This window comes from Elaeis guineensis, chromosome 14, assembly GCF_000442705.2.
Source record: "Elaeis guineensis isolate ETL-2024a chromosome 14, EG11, whole genome shotgun sequence".
Taxonomy (NCBI): Eukaryota; Viridiplantae; Streptophyta; class Magnoliopsida; order Arecales; family Arecaceae; genus Elaeis; species Elaeis guineensis.
This window is the reverse complement of record NC_026006.2, coordinates 57,289,883-57,316,695: the sequence shown is the minus strand read 5'-3', so window position 1 is coordinate 57,316,695 and position 26,813 is coordinate 57,289,883. Positions and strand designations below refer to the sequence as shown.

Here is a 26,813-nt window from a genome sequence, read left to right as displayed (position 1 = left end):
CTCTCCCTCGTCGATCAATACGATGAAGTCCCTGACTGGTATCAAACTGCTCTGGGATGCCCTGAATCTGACCAAACTGCCGCAGGACACGATCGGGAAGATGCCACTCTACCACATCAAATGATACGCAAAAAAGACCGAAAGAAATTTCGGCAGCATTTCCCCTTAGTTCTCCCCACACGACTCAAAATGTGTGAGGAGAACTAAAGAAAAATACTGCCCGAAATATCTCTCGAACCCTCCGCATATCATTCGAATAATGTAATTATCTATAGAATTAAATGCAATTCCCAAACTGTCCAAACTGGACAATCAATTGATCAATGTATGTATTTTACGATATCCATATAAAAATATATATGAAATATATATTTTATACGGATAACGTAGAATATTATACATTGATCAATTGACGGGTCTACGTTTTCATAAAATGTAATATATTTAAAAATTTAAAATACAATTGAAAAAATTTACATGATACGTGCATCATATCATCAACAAATAGGTACAGATAGATCCTATCCCATTCGGGAATTGCATTAATTCTATAGATTAATTACATTAATCAAACGATACGCAAAAAAGACCGAAAGAAATGTCGGCAGCATTTCCCCTTAGTTCTCCCCACACGACTCAAAATGTGTGAGGAGAACTAAAGAAAAATACTGCCCGAAATATCTCTCGAACCCTCCGCATATCATTCGAATAATGTAATTATCTATAGAATTAAATGCAATTCCCAAACTGTCCAAACTGGACAATCAATTGATCAATGTATGTATTTTACGATATCCATATAAAAATATATATGAAATATATATTTTATACGGATAACGTAGAATATTATACATTGATCAATTGACGGGTCTACGTTTTCATGAAATGCAATATATTTAAAAATTTAAAATACAATCCTACAAATTTACATGATACATGCATCATATCATCAACAAATAGGTACAGATAGATCCTATCCCATTCGGGAATTGCATTAATTCTATAAATTAATTACATTAATCAAACGATACGCAAAAAAGACCGAAAGAAATTTCGGCAGCATTTCCCCTTAGTTTTCCCCACACGACTCAAAATGTGTGAGGAGAACTAAAGAAAAATACTGTCCGAAATATCTCTCGAACCCTCCGCATATCATTCGAATAATGTAATTATCTATAAAATTAAATGCAATTCTCAAACTGTCCAAACTGGACAATCAATTGACCAATGTATGTATTTTACGATATCCATATAAAAATATATATTTCATATATATTTTATACGGATAACGTAGAATATTATACATTGATCAATTGACGGGTCTACGTTTTCATGAAATGCAATATATTTAAAAATTTAAAATACAATTAAATTTAATTAAATAAAGATAAAAATAAAATTAAATTAATGAGATAAAAAAAAACGAACGTCGGAATCCATGGACCCCACCGTCATCGCAACCGATCGCATCGGAGCCATCACCACGTGGGGCCCGCCTTCAGCGCACGCGGCCCACCGACCGTCTGAGCCCACCGTCGAGACGCGGGGCCCGCCGTCAGGGCAAGCGGGCCCGCCGGAAGAGACGAGGTCGAGGACCGCCGTCGGGGTGCGGGCCCGCCTTGGCCACCGGGGCGCGGGGCCCACCGTCGACCGTCTGTGGCCAGCAACCGAAGAGAAGGGAGAGAGAGAAGAAGAGAGAGAAGAGGGCGCGGCCCACCGTCGGGACGCGGGCCCGCCGCCAGGATGTGGGACCCGCCTTCGGGAGGGGCGCCCCGCCGCCGGCCGCAGACGGCCGGCGGCCAACGAGAAGGGAGAGAGAGAGGAAGAGAGAGAGGAGAGGGCCGGGGGCCACCGTCGGGATGCGGGACCCGCCGCCAGGACGCGGGACCGGCCGCCGGGATGCGCGGCCCACCGCCGGCCGTCGGGATGCGCGGCCCACCGCCGGCCGTCTGTGGCCGGCGGCCAAGGAGAAGGGAGAGAGAGAGAGGAAGAGAGAGAGAGGAAGAGAGAGAGGAGGGGCCGGGGCCACCGCCGGGACGCGGGACCCACAGCCGGGGCGCGCGGCCCGCCGCCGGAACGCGCGGCCCGCCGCCGGCAGTCTGTGGCCGGCGGCCACGGAGAAGGGAGAGAGAGAGGAAGAGAGAGAGAAGAAGAGAGAGAGGAGGGGGCCGGGGGCCACCGCCGGGATGCGGGACCCGCCGCCGGGACGCGGACCCACCGCCGGGACTCGCGGCCCACCGCCGGCCGTCTGTGGCCGGCGGCCAAGGAGAAGGGAAAGAGAGAGAGGAAGAGAGAGAGGAGGGGGCCGGGGCCACCGCCGGGACGCGGGACCCACAGCCGGGGCGCGCGGCCCGCCGCCGGGACGCGCGGCCCGACGCCGCCACTCTGTGGCCGGCGGCCACGGAGAAGGGAGAGAGAGAGGGAGAGAGAGAGAAGAAGAGACAGAGGAGGGGGCCGGGGGCCACCGCCGGGACGCGGGACCCGCCGTCGGGACGCGGGACCCGCCGCCGGGACGCGCGGCCCACCGCCGGCCGTCTGTGGCCGGCGGCCAAGGAGAAGGAAGAGAGAGAGAGGAAGAGAGAGAGGAGGGGGCCGGGGCCACCGCCGGGACGCGGGACCCACAGCCGGGGCGCGCGGCCCGCCGCCGGGACGCGCGGCCCGCCGCCGCCAGTCTGTGGCCGGCGGCCACGGAGAAGGGAGAGAGAGAGGAAGAGAGAGAGGAGAGGGGGCCGGGAGCCACCGCCGGGACGCGCGGCCCGCCGCCGGGACGCGCGGCCCGCCGCCGGGACGCGCGGCCCGCCGCCAGGATGAGAGAAAGAGAGAGAGGGGAAGAGGGAGAGAGAAAGAGGAAGATGGAGAGAGAGGCGGGAAGAACTCACCGCCGCCGAGACCTCGCCGCCGTGCCGCCGTGCCGCCGTGCCGTCGGAGAGACGCCGGAGAAGATCAAGAAGGGAGAAGGGAGAAAGGAGAAGAGGAGAAGGAGAAGGGAGAAGGAAGAAGGAGAGGGGAAAAGGGATCTGGGAGGGGAAAACGCCATTCTCTATGGCGTTTTCCCCCTTTTTTTTTATTTCTTTTAATTAAAAAAATATTTTCTTATGAATATCTTATTCCATATTTTTTCTCAATTTTTAACTTTACACTGTATTTTTTTTTATCAAATTTTAATTCAAATTAAATTTTAATTTTTCCACCCATTTTTTTTCCTTCATTTAAATTATTTTTTTAAATTATAATATTTAATTTTATTTATTAATTAAAATATTTTTTTAATTTCAATTACAATTTTAATTCTTATTTCTTATTTTTTTAAGTCACATTGATAAAATACCCTAACAAAGAAATTGTAATTAATATAATTTTATTTTATTCTTTTATGATATATTTTTTCTAATCTAATTTATAATTTCTATATTTTTAAATTTTAATTTTAATTTTTTTTATTTTTATATTTTTTATATTCTACTAGTATTTTTTTTTCTTTTATTTAAAATAATTTTTAAAAATTTATATTTAAATTAATTTTGTTATTTAAAATATAATTTTTAATTTCATTTACAATTATAATTCTTATTTCTTAAAATTAAAAATTATAAATTTTGTTCTTCAATTACAATTATAATTTCTATTTTTTTTTCAATTCTTTATATTTTTATAATATTTTTTAACCCTACTTTTAAAAATTTTTTGAATCTTTTTAATAAATTTACTTTTTAATTTTCGAAAGTAATTTTAAATAATATATTTATTTCAATTAATATTTAAAATTTTATTTCTTTTAAATTTTGAATTATAATGCTTGTTCTTTGATTATTTATAAATTTTTATTTTTTTCAATTCTTTATCTTTTTATGAAATTTTTTTAGGTCATTTTCAAATTTTATTTGAAAATTTTTTAAATTAAATTAATTTTATTCTTATAAAATATATTTAAAAAATATTTTTATTTCAATTAAACATTACATTTTTTTTGGTTATAAATTTATATTTGTTATTTTTGGTGACTTTTTAAAAATTTTCACTTTTCAACTTTTTTACTTTTCATAATTTTTTAACTTTTTAATGTATTTTTTTATCAAAATTTATTTCAAATTTACTTTTTTTAAGTCACATTTATAAAATACCCTAACAAAAAAATTGTAATTAATTCAATTTAATTTTATTATTTTATGATATATTTTTTCTAATCTACTTTATAATTTCTATATTTTTAAATTTTAATTTTAATTTTTTTCCACTTTTATCTTTTTTATATTCTATTAGTATTTTTTTTCTTTTATTTAAAAAATACTTTAAAAATTAATATTTAAATTTATTTAGTTATTTACAATAAAATTTTTAATTTCATTTACAATTATAATTCTTATTTCTTAAAATTAAAAATTATAAACTTTGTTATTCAATTTCAATTATAATTTCTATTTTTTTCAATTCTTTATATTTTTATAAAATTTTTTAACCCTCTTCTTAAAATTTTTTTGAATCTTTTTAAAATAAATTAATTTTAATTTCCGAAAGTAATTTGAAATAATATTTTCATTTCTTTCATATTTCTTTCTCTTTTTTTTATTTTCTATGATAATTTTTTTTTCTTATAATTTTTTAAATTAATTACAAATTAAAATCTTTATATTTTATATTTCAATCCAAATTAATTTTTTAATTTATTTACTAATTTCAAAGTTTAAAAAATAAAATTTTCTATTTTTTCACGATTTTTTCCGGGGGAAAAATTCAGAAACGCCATTTTGAATGGCGTTTTTAAAAACGCCATTCAAATGGCGTTTTCAAAATGGCGTTTTTAAAGACGCCATTCCAAATGGCGTTTTTTTATTTTTTTTTTTATTTTCGGACGATGCTAGCGTGGAAACAGGGGCTGATGTGGAAGCGGAAAAAACGCCATTCAAAATGACGTTTTCCCCTTTTGCATTACTTTCGTAAATAAGTTTCGTTTTGATATATTTTGGTAAAAAAATTTTTTTTTCGTATTATTTGGGAAAAGAACTCAAGAAAAGGAACGGATTCGGTTTGTACGGATTGCACAAAGCGTGTGTGCCTCCCCCCTCCCATCAGCCCCTTGTTTCTATGTTCTTGTAGCGCGCGCCGGCTGTTTTCCCCTTCGGCGTCGGAGTAAGAGCTCTCTCTCTTGACCCTAACCCTAATCCTAATCGTGGCTCGCTTTGCGGCTTTCTCGGTTCGCTAGGCCGTGGTCTCCGATTCGGAGCCCTCCATCCTCTCATTCGGATCTCTAATGCGTGGGAGCTGGAGCGATTCTGCTGTTGGGATCGGAGATGGCGCTTGTTCCGGGGGTTTCCGAGGGTGCGATCGTGGAATTGGATGTAGGCAAATCGGTGGAGTCCCTCGCGGCGCTCCTCGACTCGCAGAGGGAGCTCTTTCACAGCCAGATCGATCATTTCCAGAAGCTCGTCGTCGCCCAATGCAAGCTCACCGGCGTCAACCCCCTCTCCCAAGAAATGGTGCGTGGCTGCCGACCTTGAGGGTTTGCTTGTTTATTTATGGTTGTTGTGTTGTTTTGCTCTTCGAGCGCGCTTTTCTGTTTCTTGGTGCCCTTGTCGGATGCTGGATGTGGTGGGAAAAAAAAAAAAAAACTGAAAGCTTTGGGCTTTGAAGAATCTTCGATTTATTGTTCTAAAAAATTATTTTTAGGAATTCAGGGTTTCAATTCTCGATGCAAATTATGCGTGCTCATCATCTTCTGCCATCTTGGTATTGCTGACATATCGTATGATTTTGTCGATGGTATCAATCAAAACTTCGTTACCTTTTGTGATGTTTGTGCTTGTTGCCTTGATATGCTACGCCAGGGTGCCATGAATTTCCCTAATCACCCTCATGCTCTTTCTGATCTTAGAGCTTTTTGAAGAATATGGTGGTGACTTTTGAAATCAGGAATATGTAACGATCCGATGTCTATATTTGCATGCATTCCTGCCAACTAGTCAGCGATAAGAAGCTTTGTTGCTGGATTTCTAAAGGATATGTTTGAATTGCAGTAGACAACCATTAGTCGTGAATTTGTTGATACTGTGAACCTTGCATCTTAGCATATTCTGTCAAGGAAACTCTTTGGTATTGATCTTTCATTCACTGCATCAATGCTTTCTAATCTTAGCTAGATGTTTCTTTTGATCTTACGTGATCTTGTATTTGTTTTCTAGAACAGAAAAGTCACTAATTCGCACATTGTTTTGCATGCAGGCTGCTGGAGCACTATCAATAAAAATTGGTGAGTTCTTGTATTTACTCATAACAATAGAAATTGGATTATTCTTAAAAGCTTTAGCTGTTTACTTAGTTCTATTTAAACATAATGATCTAACATTAAAAAAAAGGTAAGTAATTGAACAAAATCTGAAGCTTCTTCTAATTGTGGCACAAAATTTATTGAACTCCAATTGGATATAGTAAACTTTTTCGCTAACTACTTTATTGGCTTTTACTTGAGAAATTAGCTTCCTCGTATTCAGGGTTTAAGATTCCAGCTTTGATTTGTTTTTTATCTATCAGGAAACCAAAATGTTTATACTGAAATCAAGAATTTCAGCTTGGAAAAAAGTCTGAAACCAAAAAGGGGTCAATTCATTGAGGAAACAAATGCTAAATAGTTATATATAACAATATTTTCAACTGTACTGAATGAAACTACATCGAATATTTGTATGCATTTTGTTTTCAGAATCCTTTTCTGGCAAAAAATTTGAGCCTTTGCTGGACCAGTCACTGCTTTATCATGCGCTTCACCTACCATCACTATTATTATATTGTTATTACCTTCAAAATTTTGAATTCTTTCAAGTGTATATAAAATGTCAACATATGGACCAAATTATATTGTTCAAATGTTTACTCTTATATCCTTTTCCGGAACATTGTATCTTTCTTGTAATTTCATTTTTATAATTTGAAGCAATTGGCATTTTATAGTTTTTTCTTCCGCCACATTTGCATGAAATTTTTTTTATTTTGTAGTTGCTATAGTGACCCTGACACTCAACTGATACAAATGAAAAATATTTTCTCCCATATTTAATATTTTCTGGATTTTTACAGGTAAAAAGCCAAGGGACTTGCTGAACCCCAAAGCGGTCACTTATATGCAGTCAGTTTTCTCAGTCAAGGATACAATTGGCAAGAAGGAAACTCGTGAGATTAGTGCTCTTTGTGGGATTACAGTTACACAGGTTGTTTGCTTTCTTATAAAGTTTTAATGACACAATTTTCTTTGATTTGTGACTGCATGTGCTTTTGCTTCTCATGTGACCTATTTGTTGCCATGAAAAAACAATGATTCCTCTATCTCTAGTCTTGCACCCTTTTTTATGCAATTTCTTTGATTTTTTTAGTCTCTAGCACCTTTGCTCAGCTGGCATTCTTGTTACTATGTAAGGATATTAATATCTCTACATCTGTGCTTAAGCTCTCAGGCACTTCTTTGTTATGCAATTTTTGTTATTGTGTTCATTAACTATAATTAGTGTTCATTAGTACACTATAGGAAGGAAATCTTGTGCTTGAATTTGCTTTGATGCTAAGCTTGTTACTGAATTAATAAATGTTTCATTTTGAGGTTTATTTTAAAATTATTTTTCTATCCTTTTCCTAAATTTAAAATTTTTGAATTTTAAAGTTTAGTTTTGTAAACAGGTGTTCAGTTCAAAAAATAGAAGGTTCAGAAATGGAATAAAAATGTAACATGGTATATACAGAAAAATGTGTGTGAGAGAGATTCAATTTTGGAATGTTCCACTTAAAGTACAAAATTGCAATGGCATGATTTTCTGGCTTTTATGAGCTTTAAGTGCAGAACCAAACAACTGGTGGCACAAAAGCATGACTTATACGTATAAAAAACAAATATAAATTCATGAAGTATCATGATTTAGTATTTCATCTAAACACTCCCAAAACATCAAATATGGATGGGCTTAGGGCTATTTTTCTAATCAGATACTGATTTTAGTAGTGTATACTGAATGGAATCCTATATTCACGGAATGACAAATAAAATAAAAGAGAAAATTCTAAGAGAAGTTTTTTTAAAAAAAGGATTTTGGTCAGGGAAGATTCATAAGGCCCACCTGACATAGGTTGGACAAGATTTATTGGTTTCCATCTGTTCTTTCCTAGCTAAAAAGACTGACACCTTCATTTTGTCCTTCTGAGCGTGTCAAATTTGAACATTGAGATCTTTCTTTTTTGTTTATTTAAATGTTTTTTGGAATCTAGAGTTATAGCTTGCTTGTTTTCAGGTTAGCTTGAGAAGAAATCAGTGCTGTGGAAGCAATTGATACAGGTCAAAAGCTGCAATTTTAAAATTATGGTTCTGTTACCTTTCTAGTGCACAATTTGATGGGTGCTTGGTTATTGGTTGCCACTGACCACTTTTTTGGAAAGCTTAGTTTGATTCTCATGACTGTAACCTGTGTTTCTAAACTATGTGAATTCTTAGGCTGCCTCCATACACCTGACTCATGCTATGAAATGAACATTAATATAGAACATGAAATTTGACATGGTTTCTTGACATATAGAAGCAAGTACAATATCCTACGCAACCTGGTTAGTGGAATGATGATCGGTTTTGTTTCTTTATGTCAACACTAACATTTCTTCAGCACGTGTTGTTCTTGGTATGTTTCTTTGGCTATCTGTAGTTTCTCTTTGAGTCGTATCGGTTGGTACCTCTTGTTATCTAGTTTCTGGTCACTTAAGAAGCTCTAAGAGCACCACGCTCTTGAAGAAACTCTAAGAGCACCACTCTCTTAACTGGTAGGGCCTATTCAGTAGGATCTTTTCCTCACATACCATTCCATCTACATCTTTTGCCACCACCTACAAAAGAATTTGAGTGCCAAATGAAATGCAGTTTTTCTATAACTTGTTGGCATGCAGGTTAGAGAATTTTTTGCTGCTCAGCGTTCAAGGGTGAGAAAACTTGTTCACGTGTCACAGGAGAAAGCTATGAGAGTAGAGGCATCCAGGACATCTAGCAATGGATGCTCCTCTAGTTCTGTACAGTCAATTTCTGCTGAAACTACAGTAATCAGGGAACAAATACCAGTCCCTGAGAGTGCCATGGTTATTAATAGCTTGAGAGACGGCCAACAGGACACTTTGATTTCAACTGAACTTAAGAACACTGAGGAAGGTCCTTCATGCTCAGCGCTGGAAGAGACTTATCCTGGCATTGACTCCAATGATAAAAAGTTTCTGGACAACATTTTTAATCTAATGAGGAAGGAAGAGACATTTTCTGGACAGGTGAAGCTGGTGGAATGGATTCTCCAAATTCATAATTCAACAGTCTTAATTTGGTAATGCCATGCCCTTTTTGAAGCTTGAGCTGACAATATTTAAGGATCATTTAACTGATCTTAGCTCTGACATACTTTTAGGTTTTTAACTAAAGGCGGTCTTACCATTCTAGCAACATGGTTGAGCCAAGCAGCTCATGAAGAACAAACAACTGTGCTTCTTGTCATTTTTAAGGTTCGTACTTTTATTGGTGGCATTTTTTTTGTTATTTTTTATATGATACAATTCCTCAGCTACAATTTTTATTTTACCCAGGTTCTCTGTCACCTGCCACTGCATAAAGCTTTGCCAGTACAAATGTCTGCTATCTTGCAAACTGTTAACAGGCTGCGGTTTTATAGGACATCAGGTGTGTACTTATCGATCACATTAAGGCATCATCAAATTTTTACCTTCAAACTTAGGTGCTGATTTCTTGATAATTTTGGAATTGTTGTTCTCTATTTCTTTTCATTTGTTTGATAACTTGCATTGTTGTGATAAATGTTTATACCAGTGGTGTTATATAACCGTTATAGGATGCCCGACTTGAAAAGTTCTCAACTATTCCCCAGCTGTATTAGTTACTACTGCATTTTTATGAAGACATGAATTACAAACTCAATATTGTCTGTCCTATTTAATTGCCTCTATTTTCTCCATTTGCTGAATGAGCTCTTCCATTGTGGGTGGGATTATTTACTAAGGAAAGGGTTATTATATCCCCTTGCAATCAGAAGTCAAAGAGATGCAGATGTGGAACAAAGATGATATAGGCCAAAATATCAAATGAAGATGAGGGAATCCGTTTCAATTTCTTGATACAGTATTTTTCTATTTCATTAGCATCCTTGTAGTGTTTTCATTGTTGCCTGCTTCATTATAGGAGGTTCTAAAGTAGCTCAGGATAAAATGTTCTTAGTAAATAACTCAATGCATAATTCCTAGGGAGCAATTATAAGAAAAACCTGAAGGGTGCAACTCTAGTTGTTAAGCTGTTTTGGGACCAACCAAGGACCTGGGTGCACGTCCTTCTCTCACATCTGTTTTGGCCAGGATCCCTCCTGTCCTAGTTCTTAGAAAAAAAAAAAAAAAAAAAGAGTTTTAGACAGCCCTTAGATTCCTCCAGTCCATAACAAGGTAGCAAGCGAGTACTTTGGAAACATGACATCTCATATTTTCTGTCATATGTTCTTTGATTGCATATATTTCATGAAATAGTACTTTGCTTTAATTTAACTCCTGTTATATTTCTCATGGTGATCTATTGGAACTCACTTATCTGATTTGAAGATCAGACATATCGGGCAGGGCAAAAACCCTCCTTTCAAGATGGAGCAAACTGTTTGTCAGAACACAGGCTTTGAAGAAACCTCTTTTCAGTTCCTCCAAGGATTCTCAGAAGGAGATAATTCGTAAACAAAGGCATACAAAATTCCTGTCTGCTACAATGATAGTGTTATTTCTCATTTTTTGGTTAACTGGTTCTAAGGTTTCTTTCTTCTCAATTTTAGGATCAGTGAAATTCTTAGTGATGAGTCATGGCATTTCAAAATTGATATTCCTGTAAGTAACTGGTAGTCAGATACAACAAAAAGTTAAACTTTTTATCTGAAGAGAAAGCCATAATTGTTTTTTTCTTGTTAGGAGGACATTCTTGCCCTAAATGCAGATTTGGAAAACAACAGGTATTCATATTTCTGATGTTTAATTAACAATGTTTGAGGTCGTAGAGGTATTGTCTTTATCCATTTTAATGATCTTATGAAAACCTTGATTTTCTTTTTTCTTTCTTCTTGTTTTTTTATTGAACAGGAAATCAGAGTCTAAACAACCACTAAAGCTACTTCCATCTTCTACTGATGTGTTAAGTAAAAAGCATGGCCGAAGTGTCTCATTGTCCAGTATCCTTGGGAGAAATTCCATACTGACCTTTATATTGCTTTCTAGTTTCTTTACTCATATATGCAGTCTTTTAGTATAGAAATATCATTCTGGGAAGGCTGTGAAGGTGTTTCACTGTGAAACTGAATATCACAGTGAAAACTGGTAAATATACTCCCTCTTTATATCTACTTGTGCCTCTTTTTTACCATCTAGACGTTTAAAGGAAGATGGGTATAGGGGAGTGCACCTATGAAAATGTAGCCGACTGCCTGCAGGTGGGTGAGGCTTGACATTATGAAAGCAGGGAGTGCACTTTTCCTAAAAAAATTGCAACAGTGCTCTCATAAACAATTTAAACTATCCCCAGTTATAATTTCCATCATTTTTAAAATTTTAAGTGGGTTGTAGCAGACAAGCGCCTACAAGAAATTGGGCCCAGTCACCTATTCTATTTGGGAAATCATGTGTTGAGCACTTGCAAATTAAAAGTATAATGGAAATGGTTTGGCTTTCTAGCAGTAGCAAGCACTTTGGTGGTAGGCACATCACACAGGACTTAGATGTGTGTCCGCCAATGCCCCTATGAGCATGTGGATTTGGGAACAACTCATGAACAAGCCTCCAGTTTGTGTGGAACACATGCCTGCTATCGGTAGTGCTCGTTCCTTTGTAGTGAGCCATACCATGTCTTGGTACAATTCAAATGCCTTGTGCTGTGAGCTGTCATGAGAGCCAGAAAAACCACCTTAAATGGGAAAAAAACCCACATTGCCGGCAGTTTATGATTGTGCCATCAAGTTTATTTCAAATGGCTTTTAGCATCCAGGATGAACCTTGAGTATGGATGTGAACTGTATCTCTTTCATGATTATTAATTATAACTATAAGGAAAATTAGATTTTGTGATTCAATTATCTATCAGGTGGGAAGTTTGTTGCTCTAAATCCATAATGAGTTTCAAATTGGTATATTTATGTATGTCTTATTATTGAACTTCTATGAGTTTTAGATAAGAGTATAGAGGTTTTCTGCACTTGATGAGATAATCCATAATTTGTTTGTCAACTAAATTTTTCTGTCATATTCATAATGGTCATGATTTTGAAAAGCTGTCTTTGAGTCTTTAGAAGTAAACACTTGAGGTGATGTAGTAAAATCTCAATACTTTCCCCTTGCAGTAATTTTTTTAAGGCCCATAAGAGGGGTGCAACTCTTTGTTTTCTTTGTAAATAACCTTTAAGATTAAAAAAAAACCTATTATTCAGCTAATAACTTCATCAAATGTTAAAATGATGATCATATTGGATCATTTCCTCATGGAAGAAATCAACTCATTTAACTTATTCATCTTTATTTCTATTCTTACTGTTGAAATTTTAATGTCCAAGTCCTACGCTTGATGCCTTTTGCTCCTTGATCCTTGATGGAGGCGGTTGATGGCCTATAGGTCATTTGGCAGTCATGATTATATTGTCTCTAGTTATTTTAACTACTTATTGGACTCATGAATCAAACTGCCTTTAGGCTTACATATTTCATTTTTTGGCTGAATTGCCAAACCTCCACTAATAACCTTTTAAAACATTGACCATGACCCACCATATTTCTTGCATGTGTGCTGCATGTTCCAATAACCTTAAAGACATGCTATGATGTCAACTCTTCAGATCTCGGTTGCGATGATGTCAACTCTTCAAATCTAGGTATCATCAACAAAGTTTTGGGTGTCTACAATCAGCTGTCAACATGATGCCAACCTCATGAATTGGTGTCATTTTCCTAATCTAGGCAATTCTCAGCAATGAAGGGGCTGACCATGAAATCTAATAGGCCAGTGTAGGTTAAAGGCCTCATGTTTATGTCCATGTAATTGAGGAGACAGCCCCCAAGGTTGCATTAGATTTGGAAAGACCCTAGACAAGAAAGGGGAATGCGGGCGGGGGGGGGGGGGGGGTGGGGGGTGCAAGGTTTGGGATGAGAAATTGTGTATATCGAAGCTAGAAATGATAAACCAATTCTCCAGAATGAGACAATTCTTAAATACATGTTGGGGTGTAATAAATCCAACTCAACAGTTGATCTCACTTGATTGGAATTCTTCCCCAAATTAAAGACCCCTAGATCTGGTCCAGGCCTGAAATTCAGCTTATTAAAGACCCCCACTTCTCCTCCTTGTAGGGTTAGGGTTAGGGTTAAGGTTTTCTCCCGCTCTCCCCTCCTTTCCTGATACATCTCTGGTACACCTCAGCTTGGTGCGGTGCATAACGTACCATACTGAACCAGTAGTCAGCCAGTATGACCCCAGGTATTGGTCTGGGCCGACTGGCAAATCTTGGTTGTTTTATTTACATTGTGAATTAACAGTATTGACTTGGAGTAATTATGAGTTCGGTTTTGGACCCTTCTACATGACTTGGCATGTCATGGACACATTTCACCTTGTTCCATACAGCATCTTGTAACATTTGCAAGCCACCCAACTCTTAACTCTTACCTCTGTTGGCTGGTTTGAAGGTAAGTTTAAGTTCTAGCTGATATATGGTGTGAAGATGCAAGAATGTTTTATGGGTGTTTATAAAGGACTGATAATCATCAGTTATGTAACAAATATGTGCTAATTTAGTCTTTGAACTCTAGAAACTGATTTTCATGATTAGGGTGCAAGCAGGTTCACTTAAACAGGATTTCAGCATAGTCTAAGCGGGATTCATATTTGAACTGGGCAAAAAGAATTTAATCCATGACCAATACACTTTTATTTGGTTTTTGTTGAGTTGGGTTTATATATATATATATATATATATATATATATATTAAATATCCTGGGTTGGATCCGTTTAATAAAAACCCAAAATATCATATATGTATAGATTGGTCACTTAATCGTATCATCGACATATCATGCAAGAAAACATCATTCTCGATAACATGTAGTCATTATCAGCAAATTATTCTGCGTGAAATTAATGAACAACTGCATGTTTTTCTTATTTGTTGACAACACAAGTAGTAGATTGACTACATAAAATTATTGCTTTCTGGTGGTACTGCATAAAATTATTTCTTAAAACATTTCAGTTTCTTAAATTGTAGAAATGTCAGGATGGGTGGGATCAGTATCCAATCCATACTTGATTGTTAGACTTTTTATAATCCAAGCCTACTCAAAATCACCCAAATTTAGATTGGACTGGGTCATTTTTGGGTTGGTTTCAAATCAGAAACTAGTCAATGTGATCAACTTTTATTAATGGCATTCCATATATAATGTTTGAAACAAGCAATAATTTAATGGATGTTAAGAGATAAGTAATTTCATTTTGAAAATTCATCATGTTTCAAAATTTGGCAGCTACCATTTAAGACTCAGCCAAATGCCAACCTGGATCTGACCAAACTTGACATATTGAGTCAGGTTTGACCCATTTGGTGTGTGGTTTGTTTCTGGGTCTAAATCTTCAGTCAAATGCAACCAAGGCAGGTCCTGGTCTTGTTTGTGTCAGTCATGGCCTAATCTGTTTGTAGGCTGAAGAATAGCGCTTTACTAGAACCTCCAGGAAAAGAGTTACACAGTCATTTCAGTAATTATTGGTATTGCTGCATAACAGCTTCTTGAATTTCTACTTGCTAACAGCATTACAAACTTTTATGGAAAATGATTAAAATCATTTTGGAATGTTCTAGGCTGGTAGATCCCCATTTTAACATTTGTGTTTGTTGTACACCTCCTCTTCAGCTACCAAGATTAAATCCAAATTTACTGTGAACTGTGTTCAATCTGTTGCAATATTAAGTACTTTAAAGAATGGGCAGTAGCATGTCATTGTCTATGTTTACAAGATAATTTCTTTAAAGAAGACATTTCGATAGCAAACAATGTCCTGGAAGGTCAAAATCTGCTTATTTTTAAAGGCAGGCATTACCCGATTATTATTGTTACATGGGAATATTGGCCGATTTGCGTGCTTTCTCCATCCAAAGGTGTTTTCAAAAAAAAAAAATGTTGAAGGCATTTAACACGGCCTAGGAAGGCAACCTTTCTTGGAATCTACATGGCCACCTACAAGCCAAATGATTTAGAGATGAAAAAAATGAAAATGTAGACTAGAAGTCTTACCGGTGGGCTTTATCCAACTGCCAGCTGAGGTTTCAAGAATCCTCCATAATCCATTTTAACATTTTTAGTTTTTTTGTTAAAACTTCTATGCTATCTTATGTCTACCCCATCTTGGCCCTTCACGACAATCACAACTGCTGCTCTTTAAAACTTCCGGTTAGCATGAAGTTCTGATATTGTATCTGACATAAATGATAATCTTGGCCTGCCTTTTGCTTGACAAGGCATAAAGAGTCTTCATCGATACAGGTCAGTGTCTAATGGGTAGCATTTACTTGGATGAGATGATTGCATGATTGTTTTTGTCATTGCCAATGTATGATGATTATTGTGGCATGTTGATATCACTATTACTCATTTATGATAATGTAATGTATGTCAAGCTAAATGTAGTTTGGATTATTGTGGGCGATGGATATAGGAAGATGTAAATCATATATGTACGCTGCAGATTTTCGGTAGTATTGCTCAGCCAAGGAGCCATGTCAACAAGGCCATACAACACTAGTTTAAATTGTTTAGTTTTCCTTTTCCACAGCTAGGAAAGCATGGTTAATTATGGTTGCAACTTCTACTATGAGTGACATGAAGTTTTCCAACTGTATCATTTTCCTTAGCAATCCACAGAAACCAAAGAACGCAGAAAAGTTTTACTGGTGGAGCAGCCTGATTGTAAAACTTCAGGAAGAAGTGTGCAGGTTGCAAGAGCAGTACCTTCAAACCATAGCCGTCCCATGTCAGCCGATGATATCCAGAAGGCAAAGATGCGTGCAATGTTCATGCAGAACAAGTATGGCAAGGCTGATATGTCCAATAGTGAAAATAAGCCTCAGAAAACCGAAGATAATCATGTGCCTTCTCCATCTCAGACCAGCAATATGCTGTCTGTATCAAGAGCCCATCAGTTACCTCCATTGGAAAAAGATGGAGCAACAAAAGCTGCAATATCCACAACAAACATTCGTCCCGATAAGTCAGAAACTTTGGTCATTCCAAGACCAAGCACAACTTCTCAGGAACAATTGTTGGAGAAGTTGAAGTGCAGTCAAATCCAATGGCAGACACCTCCAGGTACCTTTGTTTTGTGTCTCTTCATCTGTTTCTGTTCTTCTTTGTTGAATTGTTTCTACCTAGGAGGGAATGTGGAGCTTTTACCAATCTTCAATCAAGTTTTGCATTACTGTGGCCCAAGGGATTCTTTAATAAAATCAGATGATTTAGTGAGAATGTGTCGCAGCTCTCTTAGAAATAGCCTTGGTCTGGCAGTGCACGTGAATAATGCAGGTATATGCTTTGTGGATGATCTTTATATGAGGACTTTGAAGAGCTTTGATGTCTGATTATGTTTATGCCATAAGAATTATGCCTCAAATGCTAAGCATCGTTAGATATGGAAAATCTGATGGCGCATATGCTTCCATGAGTCTCTGAGTGGGGATCACATGATGCTGGACCATTGTTATTTGCTAAGCCCACTTATGGTATAAATATAATGTTGTATCGCTTGCCCGCTAATTCAAGATTAACTTTATTTTCGTTCCTTTCATCATCATGAGGGAGAGATTGCAACCCAATCTTAACACTAGAAGAGACTAAAATCCAACTAAGGAGATACCACCAAGAGCAGGAAGAGAGCTATAAAATGAAATGTACCTTGAGAAAGCTAGTTTAATTGTTTGCAGATGCTAGACCTTATGGGGCCTGTAATTCTGTATACTCTTTTGATATAAAATGGGACATTTAAGGCATGCGTATCAAAGCAGATTGATTTTTGAGATTAAAAAGTGCAGTAGTCATCACCACTTTGCCAGTTAAACATGATAGGTGAGAGCTGCGTTGCTCCTGCCTAGAAAATGGATGATTGCTTATGAGACCAGCTGGGAATAAATTCTAAGTACAGGAGCATTTTTTTGTTTTTTCCACTGATTTTTCATCGCTGGAGTAATTTATAGATAATGACCACAAAGCGGTTGGATTGTTTGGTTTCTCGCCTCAACCACGACAATAACCAGAGGGCGGACTGGAAGATATACGGTAAGCGGATGGTTTTTGGTCACAAGGTTACCGTCAGCCACCGGAAAATTTCTTTATTACCAGAATGTCTCTCAGCAGTTAATTGCCGCCATGTGCATTTGCTGAAATGACGACAGGAAACTCTGCTTGCCTGGAATATTTTTTTCGCTAACTTGCCCGGAATTAGCTTTAATAAACCGAGTCAGAAAGTGAAAAATTTTTCACATGCAGCCTTCAAATGCTTGTTACATTCCCTTTTTGTTTCTTTCTCCTATAACTTCAATTGTTTTCCGGTATGCGGTGAAACAGAAAATATTCACATATCCTCAGTTCATTAAATAACTGATAACTCGTGGTATTAGCTAGAGCTTTTATAGGTATCCGTTGTCCATGCTGCAGCTAGAGCTTTGACAGGTAAATCGGCTTCCTATGGTGATAGCTTTAGCTGTTTCATGAATATTATTTGTCTCGGTGGATGGTTTAAGTGGGAAATGCATTTTATTTGGTTTCCATCTGGCTGCATATGATATGAGAGGCTTCGTGGGTCGTATTTGATTATTAGGTTTTTATGCGGTTCTTCAGGTGGCAATAGGCTTTTTCTTTTCTCTTTTAATTGTAAAACGATGTGGCATTCTCAAAGGATGTGGCAGCAGATGGTGTTTTCAATGCTCTCCACTTTGGTTCAGGAACAGATGATGTCAGAGGGAAAATCCTGGATGTTCTCTTTTCACATTTTCTTCTTTAACTAAAAGGGCTTGGTTGACACCAAGTATTCCCGCTGTGTAACTTTCTATCGTTAGTTGTCGAAGACGGTAATTTTCCTTGTTTATTTTTTAGAAAGAAGTCGTTTTAAAAATATGCTTATTATTTAAGAAGCTTTCTTCAGTTCAGGAAAGGTACAGCTACAATGACCATTCACAACCTTGAATCCCAGAATATTAGGTTTTATTTATATTGTATTTGGATTTGTTTTCGGTACTATGTTGGACATGGTTATGTCTTACAACACATGGCTACGCTTCTTTCACAGAAACAAATTGTTCAACAACTGAAAATTTCTGGCATGTTGGCCATATTATTTGTTGCAGAGATTATACTTGATTCTGAATGGTGTGTGGGCGTTGGGAAAAACAGCAAGGAAGTGGAAGTCCAGGCACACAGAAATCGGCGGGAAAAGGAAACGTTCTATCCAAAACCAGAAGACGTCCCATTAAATCCAAAGGAACCTTGGGACTAGAGATGGATTTTGATGACAGCTTGACTCCCGAAATCCCAACCGAGCCGCCACCAGATGCCGACATCGTTGAAGACTCTTCATGCTCTCCCTGCAATGGTGAAGCCTCCACTGATGAAACGCCTACTGCTATCTCTGCTCCTCCTCCGATCAATAATGGGAATCCAGTGCCAGACCTTGAGCTGCTAACCGTGCTGCTCAAAAACCCAGAGCTGGTCTTTGCGCTGACGTCGGGCCAGGCGAAGAGCATGACAAGTGAGGAGATGGTGGCGTTGCTGGACGTGCTCAAGAAAAATGGTGTAGGGTTGGCAGAATTGGTGACTGGGACAGCCGATTGCCCTAAAGAGAAACCTAAGGAACCTGAGCCAACTTCTCTTCCATCTCCGACTCCTCCATCAGATCCAGCTGCAAGGGTGAGTCTTCTGCTGCTCGTGGCCATCTTCATTTATATTGTTTTTGGTTTGATTCTCCATGACATCTGTTACCATCCGCGCAATGTCATTAACATCTTTCCTTGTCTTGCAGGCTGGTTGGAGATCAGAATTCCCGGTCCGTCAGAGTACTCCAGTCCTCCAGCCTCATTTTCCTGGCAGCAGAGTTGCTACTCTTCCTACTGCTGCTCCTCACAACCCATCTCCTGCAGCAATCCCTCCTGTGATTGTTAAGACACAGGCTCCAGGTTTGGGGTTGCCTCCTCATACTCCAATCACCACTATCTCATCAATGTCACAGCCGACAGTAACTATTAATGCCACATCTCAACACCACCCATCCCTCAATTTCCTTCCGAAGGGACCTCCAGCACCCTCAGCTCACCAGATTCCTACCTCTATGTATCCATTGCAACATAGCTCGGTTCCCGACTCTATCTTGCCCACAAAGCAATACCCAATAACAAATGTACCATCTGCTCCCCCCTCGGTACCTCGGCAGGAGTCCTTTAACCATAATCCTCACCCATGACTACCTATCCTACCTTACCAAGGCCACAACCTCCAACATTTTCTTCGAGAATTCCTACATGGCCATCTGGTGCTGCTGCGAGTGCCGCCGGCATTGGGAGGCCAAATCCAACACCAGACCCTTGGATCGGTCGATCAAATGCCATGTCAGAGGCTTCGGTCCCCAACCAACGATTCTTGGCTAACGGAATCAACTACAATGCTCATACCAAGGGACCTCTGTTTTCACCTGTTATGCCACCTGGCGATAGATATGAGATTGTGGATGGGTCGCAGGTAGAGACGTGGAGCCCAGAAGGCAGCCCTGTGAGATTAGGTGGCCGGAATTATTCTGGGACAGTAAGAGACCACGGCCGGCATCATAGGCCTGAATGGCCAAGGCGGTGGGATCCTGGGAATCGGGACCGCCACCGGTCTGGCAGTAAGCAAAGGTGGCGAGATCATGATCGAGATCGGAAGCGATGATTTTTTGTATGATTTATTTGCAGGGAGGAATCCGGTGTCAGATTTCTTGTGGGACAGCGTAGAATTGTAAAATGTGAACAGATTATAGAGCCTTCAAATTTTAGTGATATGGAACGTGAGGAAATGAAACATTCTATTCCAATTGGTGAACAGCAAAAAAACAAAAAGTAAAAGTTATTTCCATTTTTATTTTGATCGAATCTAGTCACTCTAGCCTCTAAATTTTCATTTTAAGACGAAGTTAAGCTCCGGTCAAAGCATCTAGATGCTGCTATTTGCCACTTTTTGACTATGTAACTTCATATCAGTTCCTTTTCTCTTGTCAGTCATTATTGCGTACGTGACAATTCTGCGACCTTTAAATCTGGTACACAGAATTCTTAGCATGATAATATATTAGGCTTGGGCCAATAGATCTTGCTGAGAAAATGGGAGGGAGGAGTTCCTCCCCAGAGTCCGTTAAGAGAGTGAAATCAGAAAATATTTCTGGGGCAATGAATCTTCATCTTCACTTCAATAATAACTCATGGAGATCTTGGAGTTTATTAATGTGGGAAGGATTAGAGAAATAGGAAGACAACATAAATGCCGAGAATTTTCATGGTTGTATCTTCTTTTTCAGCTCTTCAAATCTGTTGTTTGACCTCTAGCTATATAGAAGAGAAAAGAAAGGGATGTGCAATCTGCTTCTCTTGTTTTCGTTGCTGCCTCTCCCTTAAAGATTAGGATCATTGATGTTGCTGAATGACTTGAACAGGCCAGTCCAATTTAATTTGTCATATAGATTACTATGTGGTTATTAATCACAAGAGTTGGGGAGATAAATTAATCTACAAATGGTATGTAGAGATTTGCTCGACTTTTGATGGACTTAGGTTCAAAATAATTGAAGGATTCATGTGTTACATGTCATTGTAACAAATTGAATTTAATTGTGTTTCACCATGGAACAGTGGTCTGTTAAGAATTACTTCCATAAGCCATACTACTGAGAACAAATGAGACTCCTGTAGATATATATAGCCTGTGATGTAGTGGAAAAGTTAAACCTAACCTTTGTAAGAGAGATTAGGAAGTATTTTTCTTACATGGTTTATGTAGGTATGGATCATATGCTGGCAACTGCTGCACATATAGATTTTAAAGAGAGAAAAGAGAGACATAAACCTTAGCAGGATTTCTCAAGGCTGCATGCTTTGTTGGGTTCAGTGTGGCTCGAACAAGTGTCAAATGTGCAAAAGATCACACGTTGAATGATGCTAAAGCAATAATTTTGAATGAAGGGATCTGCAGTGAGAACTAGCATATATCTGAAGAAAAGATATCTAAATTTATCATAGATTAATGAGGCTGAAGTTTTGTTCATGAAATAGCACGTGTAGTGTAGGTCGCATGTCTAACTACCATGAGGCCTTCCATTGTACGTTAACATTTTGTCTGCTATTGGCTGCTTAAATTTGAACCTTCTCCCTAAATGAATAATTTATGAAGTTGAAAGCTTTGTTAATATGCAGTGTTAGATGATTATTAAAGTTTGATGGCCCTGGTGTTTGATATTTAAAAGTCTGTTGACCAATGCAGTGTGTCAACCGTGGTACCCAGTACCCACAATTCTAGCATCATGGTTTAAGACATCTTCCATCGTACACAGCTTAGAGGCCGGCCTCTATGTTACACATTTATAATAGATATTTAATCAAATATAAATATTTAGTTTTTTTTTTCAGAACAATATTATTTTATTATAATATTTTTATTATAAATAAATAAATATTTTTTTTATCCATTGAAAGACGTAAAAATATAGTATTGTGAGCACCAATAACAATGTTAGACCAACCAAAAAATAGATCAAACAAATAGATAGAACTATCAAAATAGGACCGGTTTGCTCCGATCTACTCCAATTCATCCCGACCTGTCTCTAAACAGGTCAGAGCAGGCTAGCCCATTTAACTGATGGGTTAAAAAATTCCAATCCGATCTGATTCATCGTGGCCACAGATTAAACGGATCAATCCGTCAAAATTTAAAAAAACATATATAAACAATAATATAAACTAAATTTATATTCAATTTGAACTCAAATCAACCTATCAAAATCTCACATCTCAATTCTTAAAATCATAAAATAAAATTATCAAAATTAAATTAAATACTTAATACAATTTAAATTTAAAAAATTTAAAATTTAATTTTTAAATTAATTTAAAGATAAATAAAATCTTAAAAAATTATTCTCGTATCATTATTGTGGTCCTCATCATTCAATTTTAATTTTTTCTTTTTTTTATCAATTATTTTTTTAATAATATATAATTTTTATATAATATATATATATATATATTAAAGATAGATCAGTTCGATCCGCTTCGATCAGTTCCAATCTGTTGGTTCAAATGGAAGGATCATTTGACTTATTTTTAAATAAATTATTAAAATATAAATTTATTTTATTTATTTATGTGATGGGATGGATCTATTCGATGAATCAAATCTAAATTGATAGCTCTAAAATAGAGACGATTATTTTTGTTGCAGTGGCGTTAACGAGCGTGCAGAACATTCCCAACTAAAGAATTCGCGAGGGATAACTTAACGAGACTCTGTCATCCACTAAATTATTCCAGCCATTTCTTGGCTCAGGCCACCGAAGAACCAAAAAAACCGAAGGAAGAAAAAAGATGGCTCTCCGGGCAGGAGTCTTCTCCTCTATTCCCACCCATCAAATTCGCTGCTCCGCTGGGGGGAAATCATCACCGGCGGAGGACTTCGCTCCTTTGGCCGCGGTGTTCCGAAGGCGGCTCCTGGCCGGGGTGGGGACGGCGTCGCTGGTGGCGGTGGGGGCCAACTTCGGAGGGGTCACCAGCTTCCTCCTCGGCCTCTTCCCGGACTTCGGCCGGGGCCTCAAGCTCGACCTCCTCTACCCTGTCCAGGGCTTCACTCGCTGCCTCGCCCCCAACTATGGCTTCGGTGAGTCCCAATTTCCCACTCCCTCTTTATTTATTGGGGCCGAGAATGTGAAAAGAAAAAATGAAATAGGAACTTAAAAGTTATTCTTATGATGGGAACTTAGTAATATGTTTTGATTTGATTCAAAGTGATGCATCTTCAAAGATCTGGACTTATCTATTAGACATGTATCTTTGAAGGTCTATAAGTGGAGGAGGCCTCCTCCCAGACTTTCATAATCAAAGTAATGTGCTGGATTTTGATAGTTTGGTTGACGGATTGGTGTCCTTCCTTTCTCTTTGAAAACCAAAAAGGTTAATCTTATGATTATTATCTATATAAAATTTTGAAATTTATGTTGATGCATTAAAAGAAAAAAAAGGTACAAATGAAAGTTTTATGCCATGAATACATTATGTTAATATCACTTTGCGATAGTTATGCCTAGCATAAGCAAGTTTTGTTAAGTCCTGGGATAAATTCTTCATCGCTTTCCTATTAACTTAAAGGTTTTTTGGACCTATGATTTCCTCATAAATTTGCCCCAAAATCTCATTTCTTATAATATTTCTGTTTTTTTAAAATTTGTTTGGTATAAGATTCATCATTTTGGTATCAGACCTAGTATTGATATCATCCTATTGTAGTATCGGTATGCGTATGGTACAAAATAGCTAAACATACCAAATATCGGTACGGTATGAGACTACATGCCGGTTCGGTATGTTACATCCGGTATAGTATGGTTTTGACCGATGTGACAAATCATAGTTTGGCAAGTATATCTTTATTCCTGAATGAAATGCTATGTTAACTTCTTAGTAGGGCATTTTCATCAAAAACAAAAACAACTCTTAGTAGGACATGGTGATGAGCTATGTTATTGTTGGTCCTATAAAATGTGGTTCGCACTCTAGAATTACCTTACTTAACTCATTGCTTAACAACAATTGCATCCTAGAAATCAGGTTCTTTGATCGCAGACTGACCCAGTGAAGGGAGTGGGTCTCTAGGTTATGGTGTAATTAGCCTTACTGATATTAAATCTGGCTCACATGTACAACTTTGTATGTAAACTTAGGATTCTTGATCTTTTTTTGGTCTCAAACTGTCAAAACTGTGCAGAATTTATATATCCAGCAAGCTGGGTTTGGGGACCAAACACTGCTCAATAGAGTTGTGGACAAAGCTGAGTCTCAGAGAACCTTAGATCCCCCACCATTAAGCAATGGGAGGTCACCTCGCGTGTCAGTGAGCCTGTGGTAGCCTTTGGGGCCTCCAGGATCCAAAGGCGAGCTTAATGTCAGCGTCATTGTCTCTCCTGTTCCTCGTGATTTCTCGTATGTTAATTTTGCTTAAGCCAAACTCACCATTAAAGGATTAAATACTAGAGGACTGAACCATTTGGTTATATAGATTTGGTGCTTATGCCTTCACAGAATTGGAAGATTTTGGTGGCCCAAAGGAAGTTGGAGAGACAGTTCTAAGGAGGATTTCTGGAACCAGAAGAGGGGCCAGTATAACGGCGACTCTAATAGATGCAACTAAGGGGAAGATCCATCAAGAAGGTGAATTACTACAAGCGGAGTTTAGAGTGGAGGGCCCTTCCTTTCGCCGACATAATGTTGCTGTATTACTGCATGCAGTGGCAAGCTATTCACTTTAAATGCTCAGGCACCGGAGTCGACCTGGCCAAAGGTCAGGGAAGAGTTTTACAAGATTGCAGATTCTTTCAGTCTCACTGAAACATAAAAAGTAAGGTATTACTAATGATCCATTAACCAGCATATGTTCCAATATGTTGTCATGACAGGTTTTATTCTTTGATAAAATAGGTTAGGATCTAACTTCTTCTTAGCATTCTCTCTACCATTGATCAGTGGTGGACATCATGACCATGGTACGCCCCACAGTTACTATCAGTAGTCTCAGTATTTGATCGCTAAAGTTTGGTGAGACACATTTATATTCCACTTGCAAGGGATATATATCTACTAGCACGATGGAACATATACTGGTTTAGTATTTCAAAAGCCTCCTGTCATATTGTGAATTTTTAATCAGAGTTTATTGTGAAAAAATATGCCTCCAGTTTTGCTTTCCTTGAGTTCAATGCCTCCCAGACATTGTTTCTGCAGTGTAGAAGACAGACTCTAGAACAATCTGAGTCATCTAAGGAGAGTGCATTAGCTGCACTTTTTTCTTGGAATTTTTGTTCCATAGACTAAGAACATAGCATGATATAATGCATTTGGCTAGCTGATACAATTATATTTAATCAGCGGTTAATGAAGTACAGGTTTGACTTGTCCATATCAAGATCACTTGAACATAAAGCAGTGTGTCCATAATAGTCTAGATCTGCATAAATATGTGTTGTGAGGATGGATCTCCCTCTCTTTCTGTTTTTCTAAAAGGCTTAAAATCTATAAAACATGAAGTCTCTACCACTTTTAGGATACCAACACTGGGCTATACATAAGATTAAAAGGGGAGATTTAACAGGGAGAATTTCATTTTGGTAGGCTTTGTTTGGTTTGGTGAAAAAGCAAGGGAAAAGAAAGCTAGATAAGAATCTACTTTTCCAATTGATTGCAGAAGCAACAAGAAGCAAAAAAATTTCTTTCTAAGGTGACTGGACATTGCCAAGTCGTCATGCCCCTCCTATCCTTGAAGGAAGGCCCTGGTTTCAAGCTTTGGATTGGTGCATCTTCAAATATTTGAACTCTCTCTCTACGCACGCATAAGCCAATCAATATATTGAATCCAATGGTAAATTCGAGGGAAAATAACATTTGGTGTGTAGACCGCTTTGTTTTCAATTTTCCCAATTTGACCACAGTGCAAGGGGTAATTCTGAACTTTCTTAATTTCTCCTTTTTTTTTTTTTCTTTCTTTTTGATTAATTTATTTTTTTCCTTGCATTTTTTTTTTTTAAAGAGTCAAAAGGAGACTAAAGTTTGGTTTCCACAAAGCTCTGAACGCAGATAATTGCATCATATGAATACTATAATCCATTAAGTTCGGATAATTCCAAGATGGCACAGGTTTAGTCTGCTGTCAGTTTTGGCCATCTTCCCACTTTCTACAAGTTGGCATCCTGGATCTGCTGTTCACCTGCTTTCCAAGGCAATCCAATCAACTACATATCACATCCACTGTTGCCTCAAAAGTAACAGGGAAATATGAGAAAATAATATGGCAATTAATGCTATACTTAAAAAAAAAAAAAAAAAAAGCAATTTTGAACTGTTTTAACAAGAAATAGGTCTTAAACCTTAAGGCACACAAGTTTTTACCTAGAACAATGCAAACAAAACATATCAAACCAGTTCATCCATCACAATACCAAACCAGAGATCATCCATTGTTGCTGAGTCTGCATAGAGGCAAACCACAAAGTGTTCTTTGTTGCTATTCTGGACTTCTTTTTGGAGAACTTATTCACCGGTCCTTTAGTAACCGGACTCTAACAAAAAGTCCCCTTTTCTTTTCCACTTTAATATTTGGTTCACTTGGCCAGTTTTTTTTTAAAAAAAATTTCCGATCCGTCTCCATGATACACGGCACATAATGATGTGGTACATGAGAGAATCATGAATTAAAGGACCGGTCAATAGCCTCTTTTCTTACACACAGGTCTAAGAGGCCGTGTGATTGGCATTTCTTTTTTCTTTTGGTGATGTCACTAACCTGTATAGCAGCTAACATAGAATCACACTTTACTCTAATCACAACAATGTTTCAATGACTCTTTAGCAATGTCTAGGAGGAGACTGTACAGCTCTTTGGTCTTTGAAAGCATGACCATATGATCGGCACCTTCGATCTCCTTCACCTCTGTCCTGGGCTACGTTCGATCATCCAACGT

At 38.1% G+C, this 26,813-nt stretch overlaps 2 pseudogenes; both read left to right on the top strand.

Annotated features, from left to right (window-relative positions):
* Positions 1 to 5,046: 5,046 nt before the first annotated feature.
* Positions 5,047 to 20,183, top strand: LOC105057503 (homeobox protein LUMINIDEPENDENS-like; annotated as a pseudogene).
* Positions 20,184 to 22,623: 2,440 nt separating this feature from the next.
* Positions 22,624 to 24,723, top strand: LOC140853580 (psbP domain-containing protein 7, chloroplastic-like; annotated as a pseudogene).
* The last annotated feature ends 2,090 nt before the right edge of the window (positions 24,724 to 26,813 follow it).